Source organism: Mixophyes fleayi, chromosome 1, assembly GCF_038048845.1.
Source record: "Mixophyes fleayi isolate aMixFle1 chromosome 1, aMixFle1.hap1, whole genome shotgun sequence".
Classification (NCBI taxonomy): domain Eukaryota; kingdom Metazoa; phylum Chordata; class Amphibia; order Anura; family Limnodynastidae; genus Mixophyes; species Mixophyes fleayi.
Genome location: NC_134402.1, coordinates 199,634,194 through 199,655,965, shown reverse-complemented (window position 1 = coordinate 199,655,965; position 21,772 = coordinate 199,634,194).

Here is a 21,772-nt window from a genome sequence, read left to right as displayed (position 1 = left end):
ATCTGGGCTAGATGTAATCATTTAGTATCCCTCTGTCCTGCCCCCTCGATTCTGATACCCCTATGGTCTAACCCTGCTTTTACATCTGGATTGTCCCGCCCCATGTACACAAAATGGGCAGGTAAGGGAAAATTGCTGTTACTCAATCATATAACTAAGTCAGCGATATTCCCACAATTTTCAGAATTGGTAGAACGGTGTGGTTTTCTGCCGGGACAGTTCCACCAGTATCTTCAGATTAGCACTACCATCAAACAGTTAAAGCCCAACTCTCTTCCAGACCACCCACCACATTTGAGAACCTGTGTGTCTCGGGCCCCTCCTCCAAAGGTCTTATATCCACTCTATATAACACCTTACTCCCCGCTACCCCATCTGTTAAGGACCGCTTTCAGGTGCAGTGGGAGGCAGACCTGGGAACCGAGCTAGATGAGGAGGAGTGTTCGGATATTTATGAATATACAGCTCGTTGCTCCATAAATGTTCGCATCAAAGAAAATGCTAATAAGCCATTACACAGGTGGTACTATGTCCCATCGAGGCTACAAAAAATATACCCACAGGCCAGTGCAGACTGCTGGAGAAACTGTGGGCAAGTGGGAACATTTATGCACATATGGTGGGACTGTCCCGGGATACGACCATACTGGACAGCAGTTCTTGCGTTAGCATCAACAATTCTAGATACTCACATCCCACCCGATCCCAAGCATATCCTGCTACCGCTGCCCCTCCCGGACCTCACCAAATCTGCTCATAAACTTCTCAGACACATCGTTAGTGCAGCCACATGTCAGATAGTGGCCTTTTGGAAGAACTCCACGTCACCAACACTCCAGATGGTCTGCAGTCGGATCTGGCATACTTACCAGATGGAACATATTACTAGCATACTGAGGGGCTCCTCCATTGCCTTCTACAAGGGCTGGTCCTCATGGGCCTTATATCATAATCAACCTCCACTCCAGTTTTAGTGGAACCTGAACATGGAACGGTACTTCTAAATAAGTTTATTTCTCTTTTGCCTGATACGTGAATCCTCAATTCCCCACCCCTTCCTTTGGTCCCTGCATCTTTCCCCTCCTATTCATTACCCCCACCCCCTCCATATCCTATAATTTTGAAATGTTAAAACAACATCTTTACAGTTCTGGATAAATGCGCAATTAGCTTCCCACTCTGGTAGAACTAAGAGAGCGTTTATGCGTCCTTCTGTATGTAAACACGTGTTTCTTGTTACTGATTAACCACTCTAGATTTTGTAATGCTTTTTGTAAAAAAAAGATGTTTCTAATAAACAGTTTAAAAAAACCCAAAAAAAAACCTGCTTGAAATCAATAAATGTTAATATCCCTATTGGGTCTGGCTAGGGATGGTGCCCTGCCATGGTGCTGGTCCATTCCAGCCAAAGTATAGATGCCCTTTTTTAATATAATGGAACAGGGTGTACCTTATGTTTTCTTAAATTTTTTCATTACCTTCTTTACGTTCCTCTTTTATTTCTTGAATTCCAAAATCTGTGATTTCTTGTTTTCCAGTGTAGGAAGAGTATAAGCAGAATGCTTTCTAAGTATAACAGCACATGAACAGTCTGAGCAATAACCAAATTAATTATTAAAATGCAATTGTGAGTACTTTTGACATGTATTAAATTCAACCATATAGGTAGCGCTTTTTATGCTATCAAACAGATATCTGGGTTCAGGAAATCTCTCTTACCATATACAGATGAACAGCTTTTAGAAACACAACAAGAATACTGGACAAAGAGTGAATCAATGGGAAAAAAAATCACAGATGAATTTACTCGCCGAACGGATTTGAGCTGTCCATGATTCTAGCTGATGCTGCAAGCATTGTTTGTCATCTGTACAGGTTGTCCGTGATCCCGGCAATTCGAGCCCCCACTTAATGTTAGGGTAATTTACCTCTCCTTTATCAAGTCCCTTCAGATATCAGTGAGATAAGATGCTGGTTACCCAGGAGATCAGTAATCAAGACACAGACATGCCAATGTTAAGATGTATACTGAGCTGTGCCCATTTATTAGTGGGTTACATTTATACATGAAAAAGCATTTCCCCTGGTTATAGGATAGAAACACATGATTGATATTTTCCTGAGTAAATATAAATCTTCTGTCAAAGCTAGATTGTTCTCTTAATATCTCTTAATTTATGGGTTCTTCTTATCAAATTTCGCTGGCGCCAGTACTCCCAATGTCATCATTCGTTATCCCCAATCCTAGGCCTTCTTCCAGGGTCTTTCAGATAGTTCAAGGCTGGAGCTGGTGATAATGATATGTGAAGGAGTTAAAAATGTTTGCATTGCCTTAAAAATACATTCACAAAAGTGGAAGCAGCTCAAATCAATTTATAGGCCATAACAGGTGCTTGAAAGGGTGGGGTTATCCTGCAAGGAACATACACACAACATTTTTTCCCCTAGCACACGGCTATAGCCAGCAACAGATCTGCCATTTCTACTGTAGATAAAAATGCAAAAGTCTTTGTTGCACACATTTGCAAATGTATGTTTAAGCCATCCGCCTCGCCAAGGCGCTTTAGCTAATAGGATGGTCCTACTCTAAACAATGAGAGTCCCATATATTTGGGCCATACATATGTGTTTTTAAATTGAGAGCCAACTTACCAAAGAGGTACCCCAGAAGCCTCCAAACAGCAATTCAGTGCCAGTACCCCCTCTCAGCTACTGACACCAACATGCCTCTCAGACAAATACAAAAGTGAAAGCTGCTCAAATCAATTTATAGGCCATAACAGATGCTTGAAAGGGTGGGGTTATCCTGCAAGGAACATACACACAACATTTTTTCCCCCAGCACACTGCTAAAAATACATTCAGCATACTTACCATTATTGCTGAGGACCCTAGAGGTCCTTTCACAACAGTGAAATTGATCACACAGAAACAGAACAGATATCGGTGCTCTTCTCACTCTCAAGTCTCCAGTGCCATTGCTCTTTGCCATTGCTCACACAAAAAAAGAAGGGGTAGCAGTGTTCTTGTCACACTCCAGTCACCAGTACCATTGCTCACACAGAAACAGAAGAGTAGCAGTGCTCTTGTCACTCTCGAGTGCCTTCACTCACACATAAAAAGAAGAGGGTAGCAGTGATATTGTCACTCTCCAGTCTCCACTGTTATTGCTCTGCACCATTGCTCACACAGAAACAGAAGGGTAGCAGTATTTTTTCCACTATGCAGTGCCATTGCTCTCACAAACTGAAGGGGTACCAGTGTTCTTGTCAGTCTCCATTGCCATTGTACCATGTCATTGCTCACACAGAAACAGAATGGTAGCAGTGTTCTTGTCACTCTCCAGTGCCATTGTTGCCACAGAAACAGAAGGGGTTGAAGAAACTGGAGGGGTACCAGTGTTCTTGTCACTCTCCATTGCCATTGTTCACACAGAAACAGAAGGGATTGTTCTTATCAATCTCCACTGCCATTGCTCTGTGTCATTGCCACATAAAAACAGAAGGGTAGCAGTGCTCTTGTCACTCTCCAGTGCCTTTACTCACACATTAAAAAGAAGAGGGTAGCAGTGATATTGTCACTCTCCAGTCTCCATTGCTATTGCTCTGCACCATTGCTCACACAGAAACAGAAGGGTAGCAGTGTTCTTCTCACTCTCCACTGCCATTGCTCCATGTTATTGCTCACACAGAAACAAAAGGGATAGCAGTGTTCCTGTCACTCTCTAGTGCCATTGCTCAGTGTCGTTGCTCACACAATGACAGAAGGGGCAGCAGTATTCGTGTCACTTTCTAGTGCTATTGCTCTGTGTAATTGCCACACAGAAACAGAAGGGGTAGCAGTATTCTTGTCATCCTCCAGTCTCCAGTGTTATTGCTCTGACAGAAACAGAAGCAGATTTTTTGTCACTCACCAGTGCCATTTCTGACAAAGAAACAGAAGTGTAGCAGTGTTCTTGTCTCTCTCTAGTCTCCAGTGCCATTGCTCACACAGAAACAGAAGGGGTTGCAGTGTTCTTGTCACTCTCCAGTCTCCAGTGATATTACTCTATGTCATTATTCACACAGAAACAGGAGGGGTAGCAGTGTTCTTGCCACTCTCCAGTACCATTGTACAATGTCATTGCTCACACAGAAACAGAAGGGTAGCAGTGTTCTTGCCACTCTCCAGTCTCTAGTGTCTTTGCTCACACAAAAGCAGAAGGGGTAGCAGTGTTATTGTCACTCCACTGCCATTGCTCTGTGTCATTGCCACACAGAAACAGAAGGTGTTGCAGTGTTCTTGTCACTCTCTAGTCTCCAGTGCCATTGCTCACACAGTAGCAGAAGGGGTAGCAGTGTTATTGACACTCTCCAGTCTTCTTTGCCAATGATCTTTGTCATTGCCACACAGAAACAGAAGGTGTGGCAGTGTTCTTGACACTCTCCAGTCTCCAATGCCATTGCTCACACAGTAGCAGAAGTGGTAGCAGTGTTCTTGACACTCTCCAGTGACATTGTTCAGTGTCATTTCTCACACAGAAACAGAAGGTGTGGCAGTGTTCTTGACACTCTCCAGTCTCCAATGCCATTGCTCACACAGTAGCAGAAGTGGTAGCAGCGTTTTTGTCACTCTCCAATCTCCAGTGCCATTGCTTTGTGTCACTATTCACACAGAAACAGAAGGGGTTTCTGTGTTCTTGTCACTCTCCAGTGACATTGTTCAGTGTCATTTCTCGCACAGAAACAGAAGGAGTAGCAGTGTTCTTGTTACTCTCCAGTCTCCACTGCCATTGTACAATGTCCCTGCTCACACAGAAACAGAAGGGTAGATGTGTTATTGTCACTCTCCAGTGCCATTGCTCATACAGTGACAAAAGGGGTAGCAGTGTTCTTGTCAGTCTCCAGTGCTATTACTATTTGTCATGGCCACACAGAAACAGAAGGGGTAGCAGTGGTCTTGTCATTCTCCTATCTACAGTGACATTGCTCAGTGTGACAGGATGGATCGCCTATGCCACCTTGTCTGTTGTTGCTGGGAAACGGCTGGGCTTACTTTGCCACCGTTCATTTTTGTTATGCCAAATACGCCCTTTTGCCGCAGTAGGAGGGGCTTACAAAGGCTGCCACCAGTGGACTCCTATACCGGCATTCAGAACCGGATTTCTTCTGGGTAACTGACCCTGCTAGCGTATCTCATTGCTGGTGTACCTGGGCTTGTACTCCTTACCCCTTACTATGGATCAGGGAAGCTGTGAATGGATCCCCCATGGCCTATCACACTGACCAGGGCTGTGTGGGTAGCAGGCAGAGCGATGGTACTGGAAAAGCTTGGGTCTAAACCTTAGAGACAACCGGAGAACGGATTAGATTTTGGGTCTAATCTGCAGGTCACAGGAATACAGCAAAATTGAAGATGTTTTCAAGCAGGTCTTTGAAGCAAGATGTTTATTTGCTCTCACCTGGTTACAGATACCAGTGACCAGGTCAGACGAAAATCAAAAGAACAAGTTTCCAATACAAGCTAATGCCTTTTATACAATTTAGACACATGCTATTTTTAGCATCAGGATATAACCTGTTTACACAAACATGGATTTACATGCATTGCAAAGCCACTAAAATTTACACTTAGCTATGAATTTCTTAAAAACCTTGCTGTGATATCCTGCGTCTCATTTCAGAGGCAGGATACATACTGGCAAGCCAAAAGATCTGACATGAATATCTTCTTCAGACAGTCGCCGTATACATATTCCCACAGAACAACAAAAACCCAAAACAAGCCACTTGCCCATATCACAATACACCAATGACTTCACAAACAAGGACTCATTGTATCAGATATATACTTCAGAAATAGGCATTTGCTTTAGAAATGTTAAAACAGAAAAAACTAATTTTCTACCCTGATCTCAGAAAATTCGATTTCCTATCTTAACATATACACAATATGAAACATAAGTGCTTATGCAATTACATAAATAAGCGCCCTGCGCTATTTCCTTTAAATAAATTCATACCAAAATTTATTTATGAGTGATCCAGTCACACTCAGGGTAATTGTTCACACAGAAAAAGAAGAGGTGTTTGTGTCTTTCTCCAGTGAAATTGCTCTGTTCCATTGCTCACACAGAAACAGAAGGAGTAGCAGTTTTCTTGTCACTCTCCATTGCCATTGTACCATATCATTGCTCACACAGAAACAGAAGGTGTACCAGTGTTCTTGTTACTCCTCAGTCTCCAGTGCCATTGTTCTGTGTCATTGCTCACACAGAAACAGAAGGGGCAGTAGTATACTTGTCACTCTCCAGTCTCCAGTGCCATTGCTCTGTGGCATTTGCTCACACAGAAACAGAAGGGGTAGCAGTGTGCTTGTCACTCTCCAGTCTAGAGTGCTATTGCTCAGTGATATTGCTCACAAAGAAACAGAAGGGGTCCAGTCTGCAGTGCCATTGTACACTGCCATTGCTCAGAAAGAAACAGCAGGGGTTGTAGTGTTCTTGTCACTCTACACTGCCATTGTTCGGTGTCATTGCCACACAGAAACAGAAGGGGTAGCAGTGGTCTTGTCACTCTCCAGTATCCAGTGCCATTGCTCTTTGCCATTGCTCACACAGAAACAGAAAGGGTAGCAGTGTTATTGTCCATCCTCAGTGACATTGCTCAGTGTTATTACTCACACTGAAACAGAAGGGGTAGCAGTGTTCGTGTCGCTCTCCAGTCTCCAGTGCCATTGCTCAGTGCCATGGCTCACACAGAATCAGAAGGTGAAGCAGTGTTTTTGTCACTCTCCAGTCTATAGTGCCTCTGTTCTGTGTCACTGCTCACACAGAAAAAGAAGGGGTTGCAGTGTACTTGTCACGCTACAGTCACTTTGCTCAGTGTCATTTCTCACACACAAACAGAATGGGTAGCAGTGTTCTTGTCATTCTCCAGTGACATTGCTCAGAATCATTTCTCACACAGAAACAGAAGGCGTAGCAGTGTTTTTGTCACTCTCCAGTATCCATTGCCTTTGCTCATACAGCGACAAAAAGGGTAGTGTTGGAGCAGTTTTCTGTATTTCCTCTGCAGATGCAATAACTACCTTCAATTGACAAGTCAATGGTCGTGTTTGTGGGTGTGGCAACAGCAGTATCGATAGATAGGAGCTCAGAAATAAGAAACCACACAGAGGGGGGTAATCAATTGTTTTGAATCCCTGCGGCGTTAAAACTATTACCATTATTACGGTAATAGTAAGCTGTATTTCAGCTCGCGGCTCAGGATGAAAACTACCGTAATAACGGTATTTACGCGCACTATTACTGTAATAACGTTAATAGTGTGCGCGCTGTGAGATTTTTGGCGTTTTCGCCAACAATTGAATATGGCCCAGAGTGTCCGGTGTCCAAATTGAACTAACTTTACTAATTGAAACAGCTCATACTTTATAGACATTAATCACATCACAATAATCACGTCAATGGAAAATAATTGTAATATTCTGGAAAGTTCATATTAAAAAAAAACCAGGTATACATTAAGGTAGTGGTCAAGCTTAGTAATCTCAAAACTGCTGTGTCATCAAGTTCTTTACTGATTCTCCAATCAGGATACTTGAGGCAGGCATAACTTCTTTATTTTGCAAAGTTTCATCAAAGCAGGTGCTCAAATTTACTTTGTGGTTAGCTTCTCGATTACAGACAGAATATTAACACAAAATATCTGATTTGATTTAATGAGATACAACATCTTAATTGATTTAACACAAATACAATATGTGTATAGAAGAATACAAAGCACTATTTCTGAATATAGTTTAAGGCCCTAAGTAATAGGATAACTTTAGCAACATTTTTCTCGCTTCATATGATCCTAGACCCCACAGTTCTTTTTCTTTATCATATTAATTAGGGCTAAAACTCCCTTCCTAACAGGAATCATGTGAAAAGGCTAGGGCAATGTTGTTGGTGACTACTTTTCGCAATGACACAGGGCTTGTCCCCTAGTCAGAGCAAAGGTAATATCCATTTGGCACTTTGGTTGTCATACCCTTATCACGACCTTCTATGACTCTATTATCAAGGGGGGTCTCTCCTGATTTCTTGAGTTCTCATAAATGTTATCTCCTGAGTTTCTTGAGTTTCCATATATCTCGTAATTAGATGAATATCTGGGTAATTAGATGAATAAAGACACACACATCCTCTACTCTCCTTCCATCTCTGGGTAGCCCCCATCTCTCGTAAATGTTATCCATTGCTCTCCTTCTTGGTTGTTCCCACATCCTTAACATCCTTTTATTGTGCATTGTCACACAGCTGGCTACACAGCAGACCCCTAGTTTAAAAAGTTTGTAACAAATTAGCAGAACACCCATTGCCTTTGCTAGAAAAGTGAGAATTGCAGCAATCCAACCACCAAGACCAGAAAACCAAGTAGCTGGATTCATCCATCCAAATGCTTTGTCCCACCATGCATCATTTACAACATCAGGGTCATAATTAGTTTTTCTAAATTCTTCTTTCAACATTTCAACCTGGTCTATATAGTGTGATATTGTGTCTTCAGGATTTTCATCAGTGATGTTGGGGATGAAATTACAGCAATGTATTCCAAACTCTGGGCCTGATTCATTAAGCTACGGATACGCACTGTCCTTTGCGATGCTTTCTCTAAGAGACGCAAACACTTACGTTAGAGAAATAAGAATCTCAAACTCGAAAAACACACCCACTTGCGGTCTTTTATACTTACGCTATAGAAATAAGAATCTCAAACTCAAAAAACACACCCACCTGAGGTTCTTTAGACAAGGTATAAGCATAAGCAACGGATCCCAAGCAATTGACGTTAAGCTAAGAAATGTATATGCCACGCCCAAAGTGGGAGGTCCGACCAGTTTGTTTACACATTTCCAAACACAATTCCTGTGGGTATTTTAACAAGATAGCTCTTAACTAATTAATCATTGAAAATGACATTGACGTGGTACACTTTGAACGATATTTCTCGTGTGCTATTAATTAGCGTAATCCCAGCTTCTCCCTAAAAGACAGATTGCTAAATTGGCCATATAGTACTCAAAATGCATGTACATAGCTAGATTAAAATCAAATGAATAAAGAATCTATGAAAATGTATGTTGCTGTATTAATCCATCTGGGTTGTTATGAAAATGCATAGCATACTCTTCCATAAAGGATACACACACACATAAAAACACACACACACACACACACACACACACACACACACACACACACACACACACACACACACACACACACACGAGTGTATACAACCTCCACAGAGATAAAGGGTGTGTGTCTGGATTTGATCTCATGACTGCCTTATTTGGGAAGTGGGGTAGCTAACCATTAGCACAAACTTCAATGTGACAAAACAGGTAGAAGAGCAACAATTCACACAAATTATACACAAAATAGGAATCTCATAGGTAGCTCAGTGGTTAGCACTTTAGACTCACAAAACAGCAGGCATGAGTTCAAATATCAAGCATACCCATAACAATTGTGTGCAGATTGTGGACTTTAATCATTCTGCTAAGAAGCAACTCAGGAACTTGACCGATTGTGTTGTTTTTTTGTTTTTTTTTTATTTGTTCTACACGCTCGACCACAATGTAAAATATGTCCTCCTATTTAACCTGTATTGTAATCTACCTGATTACGTCAAGTTCCTTTTTTTATGGCTGACAATTGTTTTTTTGGGACATTTATTACTAGGAATGGACTAAGAGGGGGGGATTTGGAGGGGACAGGCTCCTTGGAGTTAAATGCCACATTTCCTGCAAACCTAGTTTCATCTGGATCGACGGCTTACACATTATGTGATGTACTCAACTTTATCCAAACAGAACGCTCACCACAGTCGAGTAGCATAGTGCCTTGCATCGGTTGCACTTCTGCCTTACAGCACTGAGGCCATGAGTTCAAATCACAAACATGGACTCTCCTGTGTACAGTTTCGATGTCCTCTTCAATGTGTGACTGGTTCTGACACTTGAAGTTAACCTTGGACTATCACTACAATGACACATGATTTGGGGAACTAGTTAATTAGCTAGGACATTTGCCATATACCTTCTTGAATTTATCTTGCACACAGATGGCCTGCCTCTTAGAGGGGTGGCTTGTTGGTGGAGGGCACATGTTCTTTTTTGATGACATGCAAAGAGCAAATGCAAACTTTTTCTGATATAGAAATGATGATGGAGTTCTAAACAAACCATCTTCCTTAAATGTTACTCTTTTGGGATTATTATATACATTCTCTTTTGTCCTTAGACCCACATGTTGGGTAACTAGATGAATAAAGACACACACACCAAAGAATTTTTTTTGGATGCCTCTCCATCCAAAAATATGGCGCCTGTCGCAGGTGAGACAAGTACTCTGTGCTCTGCAATTAGGAAGACAGTGTACACCTGGGCTATTAATGATATCATGCATTTAAACCCACCTGGACTCTTATTTCATTCCTGCTCTTGTTCTATTTTGCAGGCCAGGATTTTCCAGATGTGTAGAAATTTGTGACTATTTGGTTGTTTTCTATCAGTATTACAGTAAGTACTATTTGATGTGATATGTTTCTATAGATACAACATGTTTGCTTCTGAAGAGGGACCAAAATCATTGTTACTTTGCTTACAATATTCAAAGAGTGGCCTTGCCCTCAAAACGTACAGGCAAAGTATACAATTTTCTCCTACACTCTGCTAATGTGTTTCCCCCTACAAAAACACAATATTAAGTAGATTATAGCATTGATGGTCAGATTACCTGGACTCTTATTTCACTCCTGCTCATTTTCACATTTGCAGGGCAGCCTTTGCCAGAACGTGAACATTTTTCGTGTAATAACATTGAATTGGACAATCAGTAATACTGTAAGTACTATTTGATGTGATATGTTTCTATAGATACAACATGTTTGCTTCTGATTAGGGACCAACCTTGTTAGGGCAAAATCATTGTAACTTTGCTTACAACATTGAAAGAGTGTCCTTGCCCTCAAAATGTACAGGCAAAGTATACAATTTAATTCTACACTCTGCTAATGGGTTTCCCAAATAAATGAAACTATATAGTCTAAACTCTTAATCCTGTTGATGGTTTTCTTTTGCATTCACCTTGCATTTCCAATCACATGTTTTTGTTACTGCTCAGGATTTGGAATTGGAGATAGGTGAGTTATCTGTGTTGCCAACATGATTAACAATGTAATAAAAGCAACAGTGGAGAGTGGTAGTATTAGCCGAATGATGAATTTGTGCTTTTAGACAACTAATTTTTATGTACAGTTTGAGAAGTGACTGTTGTGTATATATAGAAACAACAAGTCTTTTTATAATAAGGTGCATGTGCTTGATAACTAGGTTGGAGTCTGACGAATGCAATCTTTAAGGGGGTGGGTTGGGCTACAATGTTTTATTGTACCTGACTGTTTGCGTTGACAATAAACACGCTCCATTTATTTTATATAGCAAATGTCTGAGGAGGCTGGACCCAGCACCGAGTGCCCGGCAGGGGTGCCCACACGCAGACGCTTGAACTTCTCATTAGCTGAATTAGACGTCCTTGTCGAGGAAATAATCTGTGAATTTCACTCTGGACAAGATGCCGTTACAGGATATGAGAGAGCCCAGAAATGGGCAAAAATAACCTTTAAAAATAATAGAATTTCGCGATGCCAGAGTAAAATTGGTGAAGTTCAGAAACGGTACAAATCAACTTTTTGTTATAAATCACTTTTTTGTTTTGATGACTGTAAACATATTACTAGTTAGACGCCTGTGAGCTTAACATATCCTTGTGTCTGTGTAAGTTATTTCTCTGGCAAGGCCTTAATTACACAACGAAATCCACATGGTACTTTTACAAATAAACATGTTCAGTTTTCAACATTATCCACGCTTGGAAAGCCACACACATTTCACTGTGTATTGGTTTAGTTATTTTGTGTGAAAATTGCAAAAGGACACTATGAAGTTGCATTTTTTATACTATTTTGCCATTTCACGGCATATTCTTTGTCATTTGCACAGATGGGTAGACTTTAAACAGTGCCTTAAGGGTAAAATAAGAAAAGACTATGAACACGCCCAAGGCACTGGTGGGGGCCGTCCCCTGGATGCAGCATTAACACCCCTTGAGGAGCGTGCAAGCGTTGCCATTCAAATGTGAGAAATTGTTGGGGTGGGAGATATTGATACTGGATCTACCCCACCCCAAGTAGGACAGCACTCTCCCCTAGGTACATGTTCATTCATTATTTAATGTCTGTCAATGTTTGTGTTCTGCACATGTGACAACTCTCAGGATGTGCTTTCTGTCAAACTTTAATGTCAAAATGTGTTTGCCCATCACATAGTGGGAAATGAAATGTACACACTGAAGAGAAATTGTCTTAATATGTTGGCCCATGTGAAAAATGTACCCACATATGTGCCTATGCCTGCTTTTCATGACTGTCAAGACCTGTTTGTTAGCAAATTTCATGGAAGCTTACACTTTAAAAATGCTACATCACGCGTGGGTGCAAATGTTTACAAAGAAAACCTTTAGCGTTACAGTTTGGATTTAATATCTTCTCATTTCTTTTTCTCTATATACACAACGTGAAGACCAGGCTTCTGGTGAGGTGGAGGAGGAAGCTGCCCATGATGTGGAAAAGCCTTAGAGGGAGCAGGCTGAACTTGCGAGGGTGCAGTCACTCTCACTCGCATCACAAAGATTTGAAGCCATCACTGTATCACTGGACACTCACTTTGCACAAATAGCAAACACTCTACCCCGCATGGAGCACCAACTCACCACTATGAATAGCACACTCACCACTTTCATGAGCACATTCACCATCCAAATGGCTACTCTCAATTCCATCTTTACTAATATTGCAACACTCCTGGGTGATCTCTTGCATGCCCACTCCCAACACACCTCCGGCACATTACCTTCACCCATTTCAGATGATCCATTCCCCACTTCCCAACACCAGTTGTCTGTAGCTTGACCCGCCTGTTGCCTCCCCCCTCCTTGCCCCGACCCTAGCCCATCTATTTTCTATGACTCTTGCCCATGCTCTTTCCCTCCCCTTTGCCCAGGCCCCTGCCACCCCCTTTGCCCAGGCCCCTGAAACCCCCTTGCCCAGGCCCCTGCCACCACACTTGGCCATGACCCTGCACCTTCACAGTATTGGACACATTCTGCTCCCCTTGTGAGTTTCTCTGAGCCCTCCACATCACAGGTAACAAGAAGTCAGGTCCGGCCTGTTCAGGACCCAAAATCCTCAAGAAAGAGAAAAAAAAAATCTTATATTTGTGTATTTTTTGTTTTACATTTGATTTACTATTTGTGTTAAAGTTTTTTATGAATATCTAAAATAAAATTGTAAATAGTAATGAAACTATGTGGCTGTTACCTTTCGTAGGCATATTTAAGTATGTCAAAAATCAGACTTTTTACCAAGTCTAAGGACATTGTTATCTCAGCACACTAAGTCTACATTCCTTAATTTAATTTTTGCAACATGTCTTACAAAACATTTATGTGTAAAATGGTCTGCAAAAATCGTACACAAGTGTCATCCTATGTCTATTTGTGTCAAAAATTTAGAGGAGGTAAATAATACACATACCCAAGCATTCACCCACAACAAGGCAATAACCCAAGCCTCAAAGGTACACACGTGAGTACTTAAAATCCTGGATCACACTCCAATATTTTGTTCCACAGAGACTAGTGTATAATGTCACAGTAGACTACAGTCTTTCGAAGTGAGTATCTGTGGGGATGGTGCCCGCCAAGATGCCTCTGGAGCCGGTGCCCGTGAAGAGGGCGAAGATGTCCGCCAGCGCTGTGCCCCTGGAGGGGCTGAAGAGGTCCCTGATGGTGCCCAGCAGGAAGAAAGAAGAGGAGAAGTACTCACCCGTCCAGCGATCCAGCGGTGAGTTTCTTTCTGCAGGTCCTGTGCGCGGGGGAAGGATGAGCTAATCAGGGCTCATCTTTCCCCGCTGGCCAATCAGCGGCCGGACGCGCGAGCCAATCGCGGCTCACGCCCGGCCATTTAAAAGATTGGCGCCGACGCGAGCCAATCAGACTATATAAGTCGCCGGGTGGTGCCATTTTGACAGAAAGAGTCCGGCGGCGGAGAGAGAAGGACGTCGTGGGACGTCCAGCGAGGAAGAAGACCAGAAGCGGCGGAGATCATCGGCAGGGAGCCCTTGTAAGGGCTGAGAGCGCCCCCGCCCCAGCAGCAACAGCAGATCCAGCGCCGAAGAGGCGCTGGAGGGTCTGGAAGACCCGGAGAAAGAAGCGGAAGACGGCGTGGCAAGCTGAGATTCCTGCGCAGAGCAGGTAAGTTGATTCAGCGTTAAATTAGGGGCACAAGGCCTAGGAACTTGGGCACTAGGCCCCGATAAAGTTAGTGGGCCAGTAGGCCATTTTGATAAAGGGGACAAGCTCCTGTTTGTGAGTGGGAGGGCGTGAGAGCCCCAGGTACAAGGGCACAAGGCCCTTAGGCAGTTAGTGGCCTAGTGGCCATAGGAAGGCCACAGGGCCTGTGTAGGGGCTGGTAGCCGTAAGCTATAAAGGGCACAAGGCCCTAGTAGATAGCTAGGGAGGCCACAGGCCTCGGTAGGCAGGGGCTAGGACCCCTAGGTAGCAGGGCACAAGGCCCTAGTTAGTGGGCTCAGAGCCCTGAGTTAGAGAGGGGGCTGAGGCCCATTAATCAGAGCACAAGGCTCTGTGTGCAACTGGGCAAGAGGCCCATGGTGTGAAGGGCAGAAGGCCCTGGAGGTGGTGTGATAGAGGCGTGGGAGCCTTGTGAGTGTAGGCGCGGTCCTGTGTGAGGTGAGCACACGTAGTTAGGAGGTACAGTAGAGCGGAGGCTCCTGTGGTGCTGAGCAACCGGCTGGTTGGCTAGCAGCGGTGTGCTCTGGTAAGTAGCTTACAAAGTACTGTATATTGTATTCTGTCTGTGCGGCGGGTATTGTGGAATTACAGTATTTTGGGTGTGTTACGTAATTGTGTCCAGGGGCAAGACGTCAGGCCCCCATCAAAGGTAGGCTCTTGTTCCTGTGTTTTCCTGTGCTAACCCGTGCTGTGGGGACAAGTGTAGCTACCAGCATACACATGGTCAGGGGAGAACACACGTACGTAGTTTTCCTGTCCCTTAGGTCCCCGGGGTCACACTGGTACCCAGAGGGGGTGGCTGAGTGAGTTGGTGGCAGTGCAGCACACCTTGAGGCAGTTCCAGGGGCGGCCGTGGTTCTGATTGAGGGTCCTCAAGGCCGGTTCCGTGCAGGAGGACCTGTGGTTCCGGACGTAGGGACACGTGTGAGATACCCGAGTACAGGCAGTCGGGCTGTTCAGTTCGATCGGCTGATCCGTGCGGCAGTCGGCCCGCAGGTTAGTGTGCTGTTCCACTGAGCCTCAGCCGGGCTAAAAGAACCGGTCCTTAAGGTATGTGGGTGACCCCATAGCAAGAAGGCAGCTTCTTGGTACGACCTGGGTGAGGGGGTTAGGAACCGCCCTCCGGTTTAGTCCGTGAACACCGGCTGGTGTTCCCCGTAGTGTGTAAGTGAGCAGTTCCGTTAGTGCACCACACCTAGTTAGTCATAGTGGTTTGACTTAGTTGCGTTGCCGACCATTAGAACGTTGTTAGGGTCGGGTCGCTGTTGTAGTCAGTCCAGTTTTGTGGATGCCATCTTTAGTCTCACCGTTAGCGCAGAGGGAGGCTGTGTGTTCTTGTCATCCGCAGGTATCGGGGAGGTGCAGGAGAACCGGATCGGAAGTGGGAGTGTCCCGGTGAGTATTACGCTTGATTCCCCCTTTCGGTTAGGCCCTCAACAGCAGGTGTGTGAGGTACTTGAGGCGGGATTAGTCCTCGGACTAGTCTTGGTCTTAAGTACCTGTAGTCCCCCGCGTCTTGGCAGGAGCAAAAGTAGGAGGCGGCAAGTGGGCTTGGACTGAGAGTGTCCTTGTTCGTTGCCGTATTCTCGGACAGCCCTTACCTGGTAGGCACGGCCGTAATCTCTGTCTCTTTCTTAGAGGGACGTGGTTGGAGGTGACAGGGATTGCGGCTGCGGATCTGCTGGGATTGGATCGCAGCTGGGATATCGGAAGCGGACTGGAGGTGACCATCGTTTTCAAGGTAAGTTCTTTTGTGTTGCATCTGTCCCTGTTCTCCCCGCGGGGGGCATTACATATCATTGATGCTTAATGTACACATTTATGAAAAATAGCAATATATTGAGACCTCTCTACCCCTTATTGTGTCTACCTGAGATGTGTGTACAACTTAACTGTAGTGTGTCACGAGCCGCGGCGGTACTCGCAGCTGCCGCGGCTCGCTTCCCATGCGCCCCAGCGTCCTGGCCGTCACCTTGACGACCGGGACGTCATTTCCTCCTCCTGTCCGGCCGTCACCAGGGCAACGGCCGGACGCTACTTCATTAGCGCTGCGTCCCGGGGGTGCTGGTAGCCGGGCGCATGCGCATTAAGTGTCAGTTGTTAGGACTGATTATCAGGCGTTAGCCTGCAACTGTGTGTGTTCAGGGACAAGCCCTGATTGGTACTGCTCTGTACCTGTAATTACTCTGCAGGTGTGTGTACAATTCCTGATTGGTCTATGTCTGTATTTAAGGCAATGAGGTCTGCTGCCTCATTGCCGGTTATAGCTTCTATGCTCCAGTCTGCTGACCTGCTTGTTCCAGTTCCTGTATCCTGTATCTACGTTTTGACTTCCCGTGTATGACCCTTGGCTTCGTATTGGACTTCGCTTGTGTTTCCTGTGACCTTGATCCTTGGCTCATTTACCCGTTCTGCTACTTTGCCTGTGACCTCTGACCTCAGCTTGTTCATTGTTACTGTTACCTGCTGCCGGCCTTTGACCTCTGCGTGGACCTGACTCTTCTTGCCTGGGTTCTCCCCAGCTGTACACACTTTACGACCCTCTGTCAGTCTGCAGCCCAGTCTGTCCCCACCATTAGGGGCTCCAGTGAACACCTGACTGGCAGAGTAGACTCCGGGTTGTGTTGTGCCGGCTGGAGGGGTTCCTAACATTATAACCGGCCCACTCACGGAGACAAGATTAGAATGGATGCAAGTGGATTCACACCGTCTCCGGCACAAACCCTAGCAGGCCATGTTGAGTCTTTGTATCAGATGATGCAGGGATTGGCTGAGCGTATGTCTGTTCAAGAAGAAGCCACAAAAGCTTCACAACCTCCTTCAGATCCCATCTGGGAGCCCAAAATGAATTTACCGGATCGGTTCTCCGGAAATAGAACCCTGTTTCGGAACTTCAGGGAGAGCTGCACCGGGCCCCGCTCCTCTGGTTCTGAGCAGCAACGAGTTGGGATTATTATTTCCCTTTTACAGGGTGACCCCCAGTCCTGGGTGTTTTCTTTGCCACAGACCAGTCCTGCCATGCAGTCCGTAGACTCCTTCTTTGAGGCATTGGGTTTGCTGTATGATGACCCGGATCGAGTGGCCTCCGCGGAAGCTCATCTACGGTCCTTGAAACAAGGCCGACGGTCAGCAGAAGAATACTGCGCTGAATTCCGTAGATGGTCACCTGACAGTGGATGGAACGATTCTGCCTTACGTAGTCAGTTCCGTGTCGGCCTATCCGAACAGATTAAAGATTCGCTGGTGCAATACCCGTCTCCTAGCTCTCTGGAGGATCTGATGCACCTCTCCATTAAAATTGACAGGAGATATAAGGAGCGAAAAACTGAAAAGGAAAGAGACAGGAGACGGTCACAAGGCTTATGTTTTTATTGTGGCACAAGGGGCCACTTCTCCCGTTCTTGCCCAAACAAGTCGGGAAACGAGCATGCCTAGGGAACGAGGGGAAAGTTCACTTAGGCCTGCAAATTGTCTCCCCGAATAATTCGGTATTGGTTCCTGCACAGCTCACGCTCAGTGCTTGTTCTGTGGGTCTGGCGGCCTTCATTGATAGTGGAGCTGCAGGTAACTTCTTGGACTTCGAGTTTGCCCGCTCTGCTGGAATTCCGCGGGTTAAACTCAAATCCACCATCACGGTATGTGGCTTAGATGGTGCTCCATTGCCAGGCAGTAAGGTTACCTGGGAGACCCCGCTACTACAATTGCGGATTGGGGCTCTCCACTCCGAGTCTATAGTCTTTCGTCTCATCGAATGCCCGTCAGTGCCTTTGATTCTAGGTCACCCTTGGCAATCCCGTCATAACCCTGTCATAGATTGGGCAAAAGGAGAGATTGTCCAGTGGAGCTCTCATTGTTCACAGTCCTGTTTGACATTACCTCTACGTGTGGTTCGGTCCATTCCGGAGCAGCTTCCCTCCCAGTATCATGACTTCTGGGATGTCTTCTCTAAAAAGGCTGCTGATACTCTACCACCGCTCCGGGAGTTCGACTGTGCCATCGAGTTAATTCCAGGTACTAAACTACCCAAGGGACGTTTGTACTCTCTCTCCGGTCCAGAGACCAAATCCATGCAGGAGTACATTGATGAAAATCTGGAGAAAGGCTTCATCAGGCCATCCAAGTCTCCAGTAGGGGCTGGGTGCTTCTTTGTGTCCAAGAAGGACGGTGGACTCAGACCCTGTATCGATTATCGGGGACTGAATATGATTACGGTTAAAAAAACCTATCCTCTTTCTCTCATCTTTGTACTCTTTGATCAGTTAAGAGGAGCAACTGTCTTCACAAAAATTGACCTTCGTGGTGCTTATAACCTCATACACATTAAAGCAGGTGATGAGTGGAAGACGGCGTTCAACACGCTCTCGGGCCACTACGAATACTTGGTCATGCCGTTTGGCCTTAGTAACGCTCCTGCTGTGTTCCAGGATTTGATTAATGAGGTGTTACGTGAGTTCCTGGGACACTTTGTTGTTGTCTACTTAGATGACATTCTCATATATTCCAATTCATTGCCGGAACATCGGAGTCATGTCAGACAAGTCCTACAGAATCTACGGGAACATCATCTTTACGCTAAACTCGAAAAATGTGAGTTCGAGGTCAAGAAGGTATCCTTTCTTGGCTATATAATCTCTTCAGAGGGTTTCTCCATGGACCCAACCAAGGTCCAGGCAATCCTGTATTGGGTACAACCCAATAACCTCAAGGCGGTCCAGAGATTCCTAGGATTCGTCAATTATTACAGGAGATTTATTGGCGGTTTTGCTGACATCGTGGCTCCTATCGTCTCCTTGACTCGCAAAGGAGGTGATCCGGCTGTTTGGTCACAGCAAGCAATAAATGCATTCAAAACCCTAAAGAAAGCTTTTGTGTCCGCTCAGGTCCTCAGACACCCGGACCCGAAGGTACCGTTTATTCTCGAGGTAGATGCTTCTGACGTCGGTGCTGGAGCTATCTTGTCACAAAAAGATCCTCAGACTCACCACTTGCATCCATGTGCCTTTTTTTCCCGCCAATTCTCCTCAGCGGAGACCAACTATGATGTGGAAAATCGAGAATTGCTAGCAATTAAATGGGCCTTTGAGGAATGGCGACACTGGTTGGAAGGCGCTGCACACCAGATCTCCGTTATCACGGATCATAAGAATCTGCAGTATATTCAGTCAGCTAAACGTCTAAACCCCCGTCAGGCTCGCTGGTCACTGTTCTTCACCCGATTTAACTTTATTATTACTTATCATCCTGGTTCTAAAAATATTCAAGCGGACGCCCTGTCCAGAAGTTTTCTGGCACATCATGCTCCAGTCACTAACCCAGAGCCTATTGTTCCTGTGTCAATGGTTCATGCCGGATTAACTCAAGATCTGAGCTGTACCTTACAAAGGTTCCAGAGGTTGGCCCCTGATAACACTCCGGTAGGACGTTTGTTTGTCCCAGTTCATCTAAGGAAGACAGTTCTTGCTGAAGCACACAACAGTCGGACTGCTGGACATCCTGGCATCTACAAAACACTAGAGATACTTTCCCGTACCGTATGGTGGCCGTCTCTATCTGCTGACGTTAAAAGTCACGTCCTGTCTTGTGAAGTTTGTGCCAGGAACAAAGTTCCCAGGACTCGCCCGGTAGGGCAGTTAGTTCCGTTAGCCGCCCCTGCTAAACCTTGGACACATCTTTCCATGGACTTTATAGTTGATCTACCACCCTTTGCGGGACACAATACCATTTGGGTCGTGGTAGATCGGTTCAGCAAGATGGCGCATTTTGTTCCACTAGTCAGGCTTCCTACTGCTCGAGATTTGGCCGTCCTATTCATCCAACACATTTTCCGCCTCCATGGACTTCCTACGGACATCGTCTCTGATCGGGGTTCTCAGTTCATTGCGCAGTTCTGGAGATCATTCTGTACCCTCCTGGGAATCAAGATTAGTTTGTCATCAGCGTACCACCCTCAGTCAAATGGGCAGGCTGAAAGGGTTAACCAGTCCTTGGAGAAGTTCTTGCGATGCTACACGTCGGAGTTCCATGACAATTGGTCCTCCTTATTGCCCTGGGCGGAATTTGCTTGTAACAACTCCTGTCACTCGTCCACCAAAACCTCTCCTTTTTTTGCAATTATGGTTTTCACCCCAGATCGAACTCTTTGTATTCTCTCCAGTCCGTTGGTATCCAGGAAATCCGTTCCACTGCCAGGGATCTCAGAGTTATCTGGAAGAAAGTGCACTCATCTTTAAGACAAGCCTCACTTGTTGCAAAAAAAAATTCGGACCGGCACCGTATCACCTGCTCTCTTAAGGTTGGCCAGAAAGTCTGGCTGTCTACGAAAAATATCAGGCTGAAGCAACCTTGCAAGAAGTTGGGCCCTAAGTTCATCGGGCCCTTTTTCATCATTAAGCAGGTCAATTCGGTTGCATTCAGGCTAAAAATTCCACGCTCCTTGAGAATCCCCAACACGTTTCATTGTTCTCTATTAAAACCAGTACTTTATCCAAATCAAGTCCAGTCTTCGAGTTTGTCTGGGAGAAATGCAAGCAAGCCACGAAGATACGTGGTTCAGAAAATCCTGGAATCTAAAAAGGTGCAAGGGCAAGTGCACTTCTTAGTGCAGTGGAGGAAACGCGGGTTAGAAGAACGCTCTTGGATCCCTCGGAGACAACTTCATGCCCCTAAACAGCTGAAGGAGTTCTTCAAGAAATTTCCAAGAAAACCTGGGTGTCGGGGTTCCTTGACCCCTCCTCAAGGGGGGGGTACTGTCACGAGCCGCGGCGGTACTCGCAGTACGACGTCATTTCCTCCTCCTGTCCGGCCGTCACCAGGGCAACGGCCGGACGCTTCTTAATTAGCGCTGCGTCCTGGCGGTGCTGGTAGCCGGGCGCATGCGCATTAAGTGTCAGTCGTTAGGACTGATTATCAGGCGTTAGCCTGCAACTGTGTGTGTTCAGGGACAAGCCCTGATTGGTACTGCTCTGTACCTGTAATTACTCTGCAGGTGTGTGTACAAGTCCTGATTGGTCTATGTCTGTATTTAAGGCAATGAGGTCTGCTGCCTCATTGGCGGTTATATCTTCTGTGCTCCAGTCTAATGACCTGCTTGTTCCAGTTCCTGTATCTACGTTTTGACTTCCCGTGTATGACCCTTGGCTTCGTATTGGACTTCGCTTGTGTTTCCTGTGACCCTGATCCTTGGCTCGTTTACCCGTTCTGCTACTTTGCCTGTGACCTCTGACCTCAGCTTGTTCATTGTTACTGTTAGCTGCTGCCGGCCTTTGACCTCTGCGTGGACCTGACTCTTCTTGCCTGGGTTCTCCCCAGCCGGTACACACTTCACGACCCTCTGTCAGTCTGCAGCCCAGTCTGTCCCCACCATCAGGGGCT